Here is a 14,335-nt window from a genome sequence, read left to right on the forward strand (position 1 = left end):
ATCATGATGCAAGATTGATAACAATGGTTTATGACACAACTGTGTGGCAACACAAAATAATGCATCTTTGTCTGGTAACAGCGGCTTACGACACACCTGTCTGGCAACACCTGACAATGATACACCTTTGTCTGGTGACATCTGCTTATGACACACCTGTCAGGCAACACATCGTAATGGTTCATCTTTGTGTGATAAGATACCGAAAGATTTATATGGTAAGATTATAAAGACAAACATTTACCAAATTCACAAAGACGTACGTACCTTTGTTTGGTAACTGCATAAAGGCAAACCTTTGTTAACATGGCACGATGGTGCACCTTTACCTGGTAACACATAAACATGGAACACTGATGAACACACCTTTGTCTCCTAATACCATAATAAAATACTAGCCTGGTAAAGCATCGAAAAAATATTGGTAACAGCACAATGAAACACCTATGGTAACACAGCATAAAGAAGTAATAGTCTAAAATGGCACATTTGTTAACAATTCATAGACACATCTTTGTTAACAAAGGACAATTACATCACTGTCAGGTAACCTGGTAAAATGTTCTATTGTTACATACGATATTAATCCTTGTTTTTATTATGCTCTACCCTGCATGTTGACCACAGTTTATATACAACAATCCCCAGAGCACTCTAGATAATCCTTAAAAGGAGGTATCACTTTACGACAGCCATCCGGGGTCATGAAGGATTCCTATGCCCTCGCAAGATACAAACATGTTCTATATATATACATTCAAACATACTTCTCATCTGCTGTACATAATCATCGAAACACTGTCCATCCCTACAACAAAGACCGGTACTTTAAACCTAGGTGTTTCTCAGCATCCTTTCCTATTCAAGTAGATCCTAGAACACTACCTCATTCACATAGAGATCCCTAGGATATCTGTGACCATTACCTCCCTCTTCACGTAATGATATATTCCTAACGACTCTGATGTTTACAGAATGACACACCTCGGGTTTGAAAGCTTGTCACGTACCTTTTGCGTTCGCGCGCACAATTTCGAGTCAGCCTTCGCCGTCCTCGAGTTCCTTATGTCCTCGGTGGCTGCCTGCGGAGGATATACGCCATATTTCACTTACTCGATTACTGGACGGGCCACAGTACACTGAATGGGGAAATATATTTTGGCCTCAGTGTTCACGTCTCACAAAATTACAACATACATACACTCTCTGACAGTGCCAGAGACACACTGACTCGAGGAACGCGTACACTTACACACCAGGCATGCGTGCACCTACATCGCTGCCTGCTGCACGAGCAAAAATTCTCACGATCTCTTTGTGATAAAAGAACATGATATCTATACGTGCTTTTACTTAATATTTACAATTTCATAAAACACTGCTTTCAATATAATGGTCAATCATACTTAAAAGAACCACACTACAATTTTGAAAATTTTCATATCAGATACGAACGACAGTTTTTCCAATATAATTAGTCCAGTGAAACTTTCTTCTTATTATTATTATCATTACTATTATCATTACTGAAAAGGTCGAGGCACTCATACCTGACAATGGAAATTGCAGACTTACAAAATCCTCGGTAGTCTAAGAATATTTCCTAAATAACGTAGAATAACTTAAAAACTTAACTGGTTTACACAATGCAGTATTTAATATATAAATATAAAAGGCAGTGCCGAAAAAAATTCTAATCTAGCGTCAGTATAGATGCTATGGTACATAAACCAAAGACAGCCGAAAAGCATATATCATCTGAAATAAAAAATCGTTACCGTTAAACCAAAGGATTTTTTTCTCTCTTAATTAAAACGCTATACAACAATAACGTTACGGGATGAGGCGTTCTTATGCGTGAGCTGGATACGTCAGGTTCTTCCTGGTGCAGAGATCCACGGCCATTATACTCAGAACCTTAGTAGCTGGTAATCTTAAGCAGCTATGATTAGACTGCACTTTTAAAAATTTTTGATCAGAAATAGGTCAAGGTGAAGCCCACTCTCTCTCTCTCTCTCTCTCTCTCTCTCTCTCTCTCTCTCTCTCTCTCTCTCTCTCTCTCTCTCTCTCTCTGTAATGTCTCGATGAGCATTCAGAAACAGACCTCCAAACCAGTTCTTAAAACATCACGTCACCAAACATACGCTCATCCGAAACTACACTCCTCAGACATATACGAGTTATGCTTTCTCGTCTGGGCTCTGGACACCATACATCTCTCCTACATTACAAACACCGATACAACACATCACAGGACCCCTCATGCCTAAGTAGTAACTTCTACACTAAAGAAACAAAACACTCATTCCTCAACTTCCTTGTGCTCATCCCACAAAGGCACACACAACACCACACTTCTTGACCATTGTCTCAGGCCAGCGGGTATACGCACTCGGCTTATTGAGCGCGACGAGAGCCCCAGAGAAGGATTACCTGAGGCAGTAAGGTAAGGTGGAAAGTCACCACTGGCAAGTACAGTCTCATCAAAGAACTTCTCACTCCAAAAGAAATCCACATTTCCCTACTCGAAGTGGCGCAGCCTTGGGGTACGAGAACCTCTGGGAAAACGCCCAGGTAACACTAAGGGTCTTTCCCAGAGGAGAAAAAGGAACACATTCTCGTCGAAGAATCCATCATTTCCCTGCTGCTGACTGTAACACATTCTTGAAACGGAAGGAGCCAGGTAAAAGGGGGTCCTCGGGTTATATAATCAAGATAAGGCGAACCTTATTAAGAGTTCACATTCGTAGACCTACAAAAACGTCGGCTGGAAATCTTTTAGTGTTCATGAAGAGGGACCCCGCGCTTATTGCCAACATCACTGTTAGTCTCCATAATACTACTGGTCGTTTACACTTGTGTTAAGAGGACGTAACACACAGAGGAGTCAGCGTGTTGTAGAGGGGTGCGTGAGAGTCGACAATGTACCCTACCTGTCACCAGGGTCACATCTGAGGAGAAATGTCACGTACAACAACTCTCTACTGTCAGATGTTAGGAAAACATTCAAGTACGTTGATGAGCAAATATTCAGCGAACTGTTTACATCATATGTTGGGCCAAAACTACAGTATGCTTCTTCAGACTGGTCACCGCACTTACAGTAGACAGAACTCACAGAGAAGGTCCAGAAGAGAAAGAAAGATGATACTACAATTAAAAAAAGGTGACTTACAATGAGAGGCTACAAGCCATGAATCTGCCCACCATGAAAGAGTAAGGAGTAAGTCATTTAAGCCCTTAACACGTGTGATGAAGTTAATAATGAAGTTCTTCGTAACCAGCAGAGGTCATAAAACGAACTAAATGAAGAATCTTGTTTCATAAGATAGAGGGAATAACTTTTACAGTATGATGAGAGCAGTGAAGTCATGTGGTAAACTGAGTCATGATACTGTGGAAGCTGACATGAAACAAAAGTTTAAAAACACATACGACAGTGAGGAATGTTCATGAGACTAGGACCCCTTAAGTATAGAGCTCCTTCCCAGTACTGTTAAATTAAGTAATCATAAGTAAGTACACACACACACACACACACACACACACACACACAGAGTTAGAGAGAGAGAGAGAGAGAGAGAGAGAGAGAGAGAGAGAGAGAGAGAGAGAGAGAGAGAGAGAGAGCAAACCGAGTGAAATGCGTATGAGACAATCGACTTCTCGACTCTCACGTGAGGGTAGTGGCCAGACCACGACCTAGTGGCAATCGTGTGGTTGGTTGCCACCATCGGGTGAAGGAGGTAGTCGACAGATGCTACACATGACGCAAATCATCATGCTGCATGTTATGTGTTCCTTCCCTTTTGTTATCCTTAACAATTTAGGTTATTTCTATTGCACCATAAGATTACATCTGTTGCCTCTATTGCCCCATAACATGTCATCTGTTGCCTATCTATTGCCCCATAACATGTCATTTGTTGCCTCTCTGTTGCCCCATAGTCATCTGTTGCCTCTCTGTTGCCCCATAGTCATCTGTTGCCTCTCTGTTGCCCCATAGTCATCTGTTGCCTCTCTGTTGCCCCATAGTCATCTGTTGCCTCTCTGTTGCCCCATGTCATATGTTGCCCCATAACATGTTATCTGTTGCCACTCTGTTGCCCCATGTCATCTGTTACCTCTCTATTGCCCCATATCATCTGTTACCTCTCTATTGTCATGTTTAGTTCCATTTGTTACCTCTGTTTCCCCATAACATTTCATCTGTTACCTCTCTGTTGCTTTACAAAATTCCATCTGTTACCTCTGCTGCCCCATACGACTCCATCTGTTATTTTTCTGTTGGCCCACGCCTGTTGCATTTCCAGTTACTAAAACATATTGTTTTCAATAATCCTCTGTTGCCCCAAAGCCGCTAACACTTCTGTAAATACTATCTGTTACCCAGTCACCGTGTCTGTTTTACGGTGCTGTTCCGCGACCTTGTATAACTCAGTGGTGTCCTGTAACCTGGTATAACTCAGTGGCGTCCTGTAACCTGGTAAAACTCAGTGGTGTCCAGTGACCTTGAAAAACCTGGTTTGTCCCGTGATCTTATAAAACCTGTGGTTGTCACGTAACCTTGTAGAACTAAGTGTTGTCCTGTGACCTTGTATAACTGTTGTCATGTGACCTTGTATAATTAAGTGTTGTCCTGTGACCGTGTATAACTAAGTGTTGTCCCGTGACCTTGTATAACTAAGTGTTGTCACGTGACCCTATATAACCAAGTGATGTCCTGTGACCTTGTATAACTGTTGTCATGTGACCCTGTTTAATTAAGTGTTGTCCTGTGACCGTGTATAACTAAGTGTTGTCACGTGACCCTATATAACCAAGTGATGTCCTGTGATCTTGTATAATTAAGTGTTGTCCTGTGACCTTGTATAACTAAGTGTTGTCCTGTGACCTTGTATAACAGTGTCCTGTGACCCTGTATAATTAAGTGTCGTCCTGTATAACAGAGTTGCCGTGTGGCAAAGAAAAAAAATCATTGCTACCAAATGACCTTCACAATATTCTCTGTTAATCTCTACGTACCTCCAGTAAAACTTCTACTCAGTCTACAAACCATTTCTAACTTAACTAGTGTCCTCTTAAAACCTCCCGCTTCCCTTATCCCTTAAAATTTCTGCTTTTTGCCCCTCACCTAAAGACATCCACCGTAGCCAACCGAACTCCAAAACTTTCTCAGAAACTTCCCGTGTTGCAACCGCCCCCTTCCCACCCAATTTTTTTCCAATACCCCCCACCCTAAAAGTCACCTCCCCCCCCCCCGGTTGCCTAACTCACCAACAGCTCCCCATAGTCTACCACTATCATCCCCCGAAACACCGCCGTCAATGACCTGCCTAAACAGCCTCGTTACCAGAGAGCTCAGGCTAATGGCTTTATAAACTTTCTAAGAACCAGTATGGATCAAGAGACACCCTAGTTCCTCCCTCCTTGATTCAAAGATAAAACAGATGGTCAAATATTGCAGCCATCGCATGGTCTAGTCTGGAAGTTTATAACGAAAAGTTTTATCACTGAAATCACTAGGCTTTACCCTAAACCCCTTACCAAACCATCTTCCTGCACTGCCTTAATGAGAGGGAATCAATCAATGACCCTTCAACAACATCAGATGCCAGGACTGCTTCTATATGAAAGACTCGTCTATCATTTGATGGCAACTGGAAGAAGAAAACAAAATATATCGATAAATTTATAACCAACGGATGAAATGAATAATTTTATGGTGCAACGATGGGGTACTTCATCGGGTCAAACATCTTTTCAAAAGTGGGAATACTTAAGCAAATAATGCTAAGAAACACGTGATATAGTCGAGATTAAACCATATACGGAAGGCACACTGAGCTTTACGTGAGGTAGACGGGGGGGTGCAGCATGACAACCCAGTCACCACCACATCAACCACCCACCATCGTCTCGTCTGCCTCACCGCCGGGTCTCTCATGTCTCTCAGTTGCCGACATTTCTTATTCGACATCATCATCTTAAGGGCGAGAGACTCGCAGGGAACTTATCCTGTACCAGTCTTAATGCATATGTTTTTGACTAATCTGTTGAGAGCAATATGATATACAAACATCACGACCAAGTCTGCTGTAAACAACCAAGAAAATTATAAACAAACAGAAGGCAAGGACTACCCCCCCAACGGGAGAGAGGCAGCGGATGGATACACGGCCCCAGCCCCCCCCCCGCGCGCCCGGGCCTGGGCTCACAAGAACCGTTGATGACATGGGAGGTTGGCGGATACAACATGATCACGATGCTCTTCTGCGAGCAAACTACTCTCTCTCTCTCTCTCTCTCTCTCTCTCTCTCTCTCTCTCTCTCTCTCTCTCTCTCTCTCTCATGAAATAGGGAAGTAAATACTAATTAGACTGAATCTATGTACCTTGAGTAGTACACTCCCACGTCCAACACGACCAAACCAACAGTAACGAATTTATTATTACCATCTAAACATCTCACTTTCTACGCTCGAGACCTAACCTACAGTAAGGTTGTGGGTCCACCAGCACAATACTGCGATCAAGTGAGAGTCATGTCCGAGCAACACACCCTTCTGACCTTCTGTATACGTCACGCACTTTTCTATAAATATAAAATCTTTTATACTCAACCTTGACAGCGGGGAAAACAAAGGCCTCTGTAAACTAGTCGTGAACTGGGAGAAAAGCGAGGCCGCTCCAGTGTGTGTGTGTGTGTGTGTGTGTGTGTGTGTGTGGGGGGGGGGGGGGGGGGGGAACAGCCATCACCAATACATGGGTTAAATTTTCATGGCAGTGGGTCGAGAAAGGTCGGAGGTTACACCGGGGCGATGGGTTAACACAGCCAACTGGCCAGCAGATGTTTACTGAAACTGTATTGACATCTAGCGCTTTATGAACCACTGAAGCAAATGTTTTCGCTTCGTTTCTTCGTTTTTGTTACTATTTTCCTCAGTTTCTTGTCTGTCTGTTACTTTTTTCCGTTGAATAAATGAAGTAACCACAAAACATATTTCCATAATTCTATGTAAATTAGTTTCGAGCTGTGTTTGTGTAAACAAACTAATATTCAAAAACAAGTTTTGTTTATTCGAAACACCGGAGTTAACACGCATCACAAGCAAAACCTCAAAAACACTGTCAAAGTACAAGATGAAACTGTCACCTGTAGAGTGGGTAAATAAAAGATTCCCTCTCCCTCTGGTGGTGGTCGCCCTGATCTGCAGTACGTGTGGTCAACTGTCTCCACTTTCCTAAATCGGTCAGAAATTGCGACTCTTCCAGAATACAGAACGAGTGCTCGGGCCACCGCTTCCCCAAACACACCCAGACATATATATATCCAAACGGTAACAATATCATGACGAAACAAACTCCTAAAACGCCAAAATGGTAAACTTTCACACGTGGAAACATTAACCAAAATGGAAAAACAATCATAAGCGACCATCGCAAGATTAATAATGTTATTGATTACATCAATAATTCCTGAATAATGTTAGATCACAATATGGATGGTTATATCTGACCCTCCTCCCTGAGCTACTACAATCTTCCGTAAATGACTGACACAAATCTAATCATATTTCATTAAAGGACTGAAACAAAGATATCTACTTCATGTGCAGTTTTTCTTTCATCTAAGTGATAACAATTTAGGTTCAACGTACCTAATCCAGACTGAACAAAATATAAGGCAAAGAATAAGGGAAAAGTCGGAGATCAGCGTATACAGAAGATCAAGACTTCATGTACTTTCAAACACAAACAAAAGACGACGTCACCGTCGACCAGCTAAACGCTATGTGTCTAATGATTTGTTTTCATAATGGCCCTCACCACGCGTGCCGGGGCGCCAGCTTAAGACCAGTTAAAACCATACAGAAAGCTGCCTTGATCTGTAATGTACTCCTAACGTGTCTGGTACAGGTTATCGCTTAATGACCATTCACACAAACGACTATTTCATGGATTCCATACCATAATCTAGAAAAATGTGTGTGTGTGTGTGTGTCAGATATAATAGTTTTTTGACTACAGTTCACTTAATCAAGGATTTTGCATAACAACTGATGAAACTATCAATTAGTCCTCTCCCCCCCCGATACTGTTCAAGAGTTTTAGTTTTAAGGAGTTATGTTCAGCAACATATCACATCATAGGACGATGTGAGACGTATGATGCTAAATACTCGTTATCCTTGAGGTAACCATCACGAGAGAAAATGTTTGCTTGATACGAACCCGATATTTAGAACTCTTGTTTTCATCATCTTATACCCATGATTTTCATTACAGATTTAACAGGTTATATATATACATATGGATGCTACAAAGTACCTTAGGTGACTACATTAATATAAACTGTAAATTAATTTCCTTACCTTCTTGTTTTGAAACTCCTATCAAATATAAGATACTTAAGCTAATCTGAACCAATAAGAATAATGAGTTTTGGCATATTTCAGTTCTACAACCACAACAAATACCGCATCGCGCTTGTCTTTAACCGGGATTAAATACAGGAAAAATGACATTTAATCTATCTTTAAAGTCGTTCACCAGTTTTAAGTTACGCGACCGATTATTTCTAAGTTCTGTCAGTCAAAACGGTAATTCACCATCATTGTATAGCGCATTTTGGTTTCACTATAATACAAAAAGTTAACGAATAAATCGGAAGAATCTATGTAGCACAAGCAGAGGATTACGGCCTCACAATTACAAGAGTTACTCCCATCCTCGTCAATATGTCCACCACAGAAAACGAAACATTCAATGGTAGACAATAATATTTGGAATTCACTGTCATTTCTATGAGGACAATATGACAAATTCTTACAACGTTTTACATCAGGAAGGTTCTATACACTGCTCAGGATCTACTTAAAATACTTATAAGTAGATGAATGAATGCAAATACTTTCTGAAAATGGGAAGACTTTAAAAGACATGGGTAAAGACATGTTTGCTCAGCCTCTCCTCTTACTCTAATGCATAATTCCCTATTCATTCGGCCTACATCTGATGTCGCTAATGTAGCGATCTTCCTCCCACCCTCTCCTTATCCTATTAGTATGTCTTCAGCTTCCAACTCTCTCAACTCTTACGTAAATGATTCCACTCTACTCAATCAATTAATTTTCCATCCCCTACTCGCTTCAGTACTCGTTATCTCTAGCACATCGCTTCTCTTACTTCTGGCCTGTGTAACTGTTTAGAATAGTGAAGCAGTAGCCTGGATATATTCAGTTGTGCTAAAACGCAATTTCTACGTCTATCTATCTATCTATCTATCTATCTATATATATATATATATATATATATATATATATATATATATATATATATATATATATATATATATATATATCGTCCACTCATGCTATATTCGAGCATCATCGCTAAATTGTTCTCAGATTAGATAGTAACCGCGAAGTCACGTGACCCCAACCTATGCGCGTGCGCGTTGGTAAACAAACACACGAATACACATAAATCTAGCGTCTTCAGTAAGTTATGTTTCCTCCCATGCAATATCTTTGTTTATACTCGTTTTCTTATGTTGAAGGCTCCAGTGACAGACAAAAGTCTACATGAAGGCCAGGTTTTATTGAAATATAAATAGAATAATGAAAGGGAAAAAGAAAAGACAAGTTAAAGTATTTACGAACTTTAGGGAAGTGAAAAACCTCTTAATAAGTGCCAGGTCATGGTTAATGGGAAAGGCATGAGAAGGTAGAGAATTCCAAAGTTTCGAAGTGCAGAGAAAGCAAGTTATCAAAAAGGCCCACCCTTGAATTGCAAATGGCCACATTGTAATCAAATAACGCAGCAGCTTGCCGAGTACTGCGTGGTATAGCTACTGGTGGGGGAACAAGAAGACATTTCATTTGCTGGAGAGGGGGGGGGGGGGGATGCTGCTGCTTCCTGTGTGGCGGGGTGGCGACGAAATGGATAAAGGCAGCAAGTATGTATATATACATGTATGTATATGTATGTCTGTGTATGGAAAGGATCACAATTTTGCGTGTGATCCAGATATTCCTATGAGTCTCCGTGGATTCATAGGACTGTCTATGTATACGGTGAACTGTATATGTATGTATATGTGCGTGTGTGTGTGTGTGTGTGTGTGTGTGTGTGGTTGGGCCAGTTTTCGTCTGTTTACTTGTGCTACCTCGCTGACGCGGGGAACAGCGATCAATAATAATGATTATATATATATATATATATATATATATATATATATATATATATATATATATATATATATATTCTTTTTCTTCTTTTAAACTATTCGCCATTTCCCGCGTTAGCGAGGTAGCATTAAGAACAGAGGACTGGGCCTTTGAGGGAATACCCTCACCTGGCCCAATTCTCTGTTCCTTCTTTTGGAAAATTAAAAAAAAAAAACGAGAGGGGAGGATTTCCAGCCCCCCGCTCCCTCCCCTTTTAGTCGCCTTCTACGACACGCAGGGAATACGTGGGAAGTATTCTTAATCCCCTATCCCCAGGGATATTATATATATATATATATATATATATATATATATATATATATATATATATATATATATACACACACACACCCCAGAATGCTACAATATAAGTGTATTGATTACAAATAAATTTCGTAATTTGTGGGGCGTAAACTTTAAGAATACCCTTTGAAGTAAAAGGAAACTTTTGGGTACAAACATTAAAAATGAACAGGTGGAGGTGCATCTAATGCATTCCTAACGAGTATGTTCATTTCTAGGAGATAGTAAACAGACCAGAGTGTCAACTAAAGTGTCCCATCATTTTGAAGCGCGAGAACACTGCAAAAGTAACCTACCAGTGGACTGCTGACCAAAACATTCGCAATGCGCCTGTTCGGGTTCTGAAGAGCTATATTAAGTTCGAATGTTGATATACAAACCGAATGATGCTGTAACACAAAAAGAAAACTTGCCCATAGAGTCTATAAATGGCTCTTTTCTTTTATTAATTGTGCCTTAACCTATTTGCCGCCATACAACGTAACTTTAAATCCTAGTTTGTAAATATGATGGCAAGTTCAGGTGTCTATATATCAGATGTTTTCTAAGCCAAACGAATCATGGCGCAGTAGGAGGAGTACGTTTTGCTATCCATGAAATTTCATTCAGAACTGAACCTACAAGATACGTATTGCGAAATACGTTGAGGTTATCTCGATGTTTTTTATTCATCTTACATATCTATAGTCTTACAACACATTCTTCATCTTCATAAACTTACCACAAACGACTTATCTAATATCGATTTTTTTTGTGCGTGAAAACTGAAAATCTGGAATTCTTAAACCATTCTCTACAGTGGCAACAAAGATTCCATATCATAATCTTCGACAACGCACGTCCGCATTATTGAACTTTATTGTAATGCATTTAATATCACATATATCGTCCCTAATTCATATACCCTTTACCGCTATCGACTATCTACTGTCGTAAAACAGAAGATAAAGACCGTAATCATCGTACTCTGCCTTGATTTATCCTTCCTTTAATAAGGTAGCAAGACGAAATGAAAACAATACCGAAAATAATCGAACTATGATAAAAAAAAAAATACCTCATACATTAGCAGTCCACTTAAAATCATTCGCTGAAAACATATATACATTTTTGTAAACTTGAAAGCCAAGTTTGCATACTGAGTAATTTTGTTATGTAATGGTAGTGCAGGGTTTATAAAAGAGAATAAAAGTGTGGAGAGTAAATTGAAATATTGTTATATTCACATTATTTCATAAGGCTATTAATATAGGTGAGGGTTACGAACATCAAAAAAGTGGGATTATGGGATTAATGTACATAAAGATGTGTGAAAACTAAAAAATATGACACCCTCACTTGACTTCGCATAACTGCCGAAAATATTCATAATTTTGATATTATTGGAATAGTAGCTTGATGTTATGATCGTCATTTACAAGCTGTTGAGGGGCATTGTGTCTACTTGGAACGTAGACAATGCCCGAGAAAAGCTTGCATAAATCAACCATTTTCAAAATTCATCTTAAATATCGGTGTCTGGCGGGGAAGCTGAGTAATGTTTTCAAAAGGATCGGTTGCTTTTAGCGTTTCACCTCCACTTAACGTTCATCAACCCAACATTTTCCCAGATATTCATAACCCTCGCCAATATCGCCTTAGTCGATATCTTAATATAAGAGAAAATAATGCTCGACGTTACACTCCAACTCTTTCAGCAAAATTAAATTAACTTAATTTCCAAAGTTATTACCCCTGCTTGAAAAAAAAAAGTATTCAATAAAATAAAAAAAAGCTACTGTACCAAACTAGGTATACTAACTACACTACAACAGGAATGAACATATGACGAATAATATTTAGTTTAACCTAACCACAAATACATGGATTGGGTCTTAATGATCTGTAAGTTGTTAGATAAACCACACGTCACGTAAACACTCCCTAATTTAAGAAAATACCGTAAGGAGCTGAAATATGAATTCATGACGTGAAAAAAACTTAACTAAACCTAATCTAATATAATTTAAATCAACTCAACGTAAATAATCTTACCTCAAGACGTGTTGACACAGCCACAGCGGATGACTGATGTAAACAGTCGTCATGTTCTTCATTGGCTCGAATGAAAATATTTACTTTATAATCACCTCTACCCCACAATCTCAGCCGTGAATACATCCTGTAATCTGTTCACCTTACGGTATACGTCTAACAACGTTCTTTTGACATTTACGAGTCTCGCACAATGAATCACATCCACTTGAACACCACACCTCACACACTGTTGCTGTGGCGTTGCAACTTGTTAACTGTCTCGTTAGACTAGAGTCTCGTACCTCTGGCAGTAAGCAGCGTCTTACAGTTCCCATGTTCTATTACCTGACAATGAATATAACATACCATAGTTTACTATACACACACAATTTATTTGCTTTTAATAGTTTCTAATTTTATAGAAAAAAAAATCACTTTAGATGTTTACAGACTTTTTTACGCAACTTTTTGGGAATTCTTGCGTAGTTACGGAGCACACTTGTTTGTGGTCTACATTTAAAGAAATTGACATCCTTTTTTTTTCATTTTCCGAGAATGTTGAGCTATAAACCCAGTTTTTGTCTGGAATCCTAGATCTTCTATCTCGTGTCTTTTCTTTATCACTGAAAGATAAATAATTATTTTTCCACGGCGACGGAGAATCCATGTAGTTCGCAAGTACGAATGTATTACCGGGGACGGCAAGGAAATTCTGCACTGCTCACTGAGCCTTGTGGAATATATTCTATTTTTGGTTTATAGGTACAAATAAGTTGACTGAATTATTCATGTGCTAACACTTCCCACAAACGTCGACGTCTTTTACGTGAAAAAGGTAGTCTTGCTTTATCTATCTATCTATCTCTCTCTCTCTCTCTCTCTCTCTCTCTCTCTCTCTCTCTCTCTCTCTCTCTCTCTCTCTATATATATATATATATATATATATATATATATATATATATATATATATATATTCGAATAAAGTGCATATGAACGCGCACCTTCATAGAACATACAAACCTCCAACACACAGGATCGAACCCGGGACCCCTGTGCACAGGGATCCCGGATTCGATCCTGGCTATTGGAGGTTTGTATGATATATATATATATATATATATATATATAAATATATATATATATATATATATATATATATATATATATATATATATATATATCGAAATATCTTTTGAAACTACATCGATTAGATATTCAGATAATAAAATAATAACGTAGTTATAAATCTATCATTCTTACATCAATACAGCTAAATAGAGTTTAATTCGACAAATCACCGCCTTAGGCATATCAAAGACCTGCCACACTTACATAACAAATCAGTGTTTATAAAAGGTGATGGTTCAAATGACATACTGCTATAGGATACAATATCCTGCTATGATGTTGATGAATATATGAGTGATCTTCATCCCTCGGAGAGTAAACAATGGTGCTTCAAGTGTTTATGTTTAAGGAAGATAACTGTTGGAAATTACCAGTGTTGCCATACAGGCTACCTGAGCGAAGATGTAATGCTGACTATACAAAACTCCCTTCAACGGGACGACACACCTTGACTGTGACGGTACGATCCTTGGTTATGATGGCCTAGCTTTATCCGCAAGGGTCAGGTCAAAGGTCATGCCATCTTGCTCCTGCCTAATATATATAAGTCAACACGCTATTTTGTTGTTTTGAAGAATAAAATGATGAGTATTTTCAACAATTTTATCAACATGTGACAATATCTAATACTGTGTATTGCATTCGCTGGGAAGTCTATATAG

General features: G+C 39.2%; 1 protein-coding gene across 1 annotated transcript in view; it reads right to left on the reverse strand.

The window, feature by feature from the left end:
• Positions 1–12,775, reverse strand: part of LOC139749506 (centrosomal protein of 104 kDa) — a 467,215-nt gene extending 454,440 nt beyond the window's left edge. Inside the window, exons 1-2 of the mRNA XM_071663445.1 lie at positions 12,564–12,775; positions 1,011–1,082 (exon numbers count right to left, since the gene is read on the reverse strand). The gene's annotated coding sequence lies outside the window, so the exon portion shown is untranslated. The remainder of the gene's footprint in view (positions 1–1,010; positions 1,083–12,563) is intronic.
• Between the last annotated feature and the right edge of the window lie 1,560 nt (positions 12,776–14,335).

The sequence above is a fragment of the Panulirus ornatus genome, chromosome 7 (assembly GCF_036320965.1).
Source record: "Panulirus ornatus isolate Po-2019 chromosome 7, ASM3632096v1, whole genome shotgun sequence".
Lineage (NCBI taxonomy): Eukaryota > Metazoa > Arthropoda > Malacostraca > Decapoda > Palinuridae > Panulirus > Panulirus ornatus.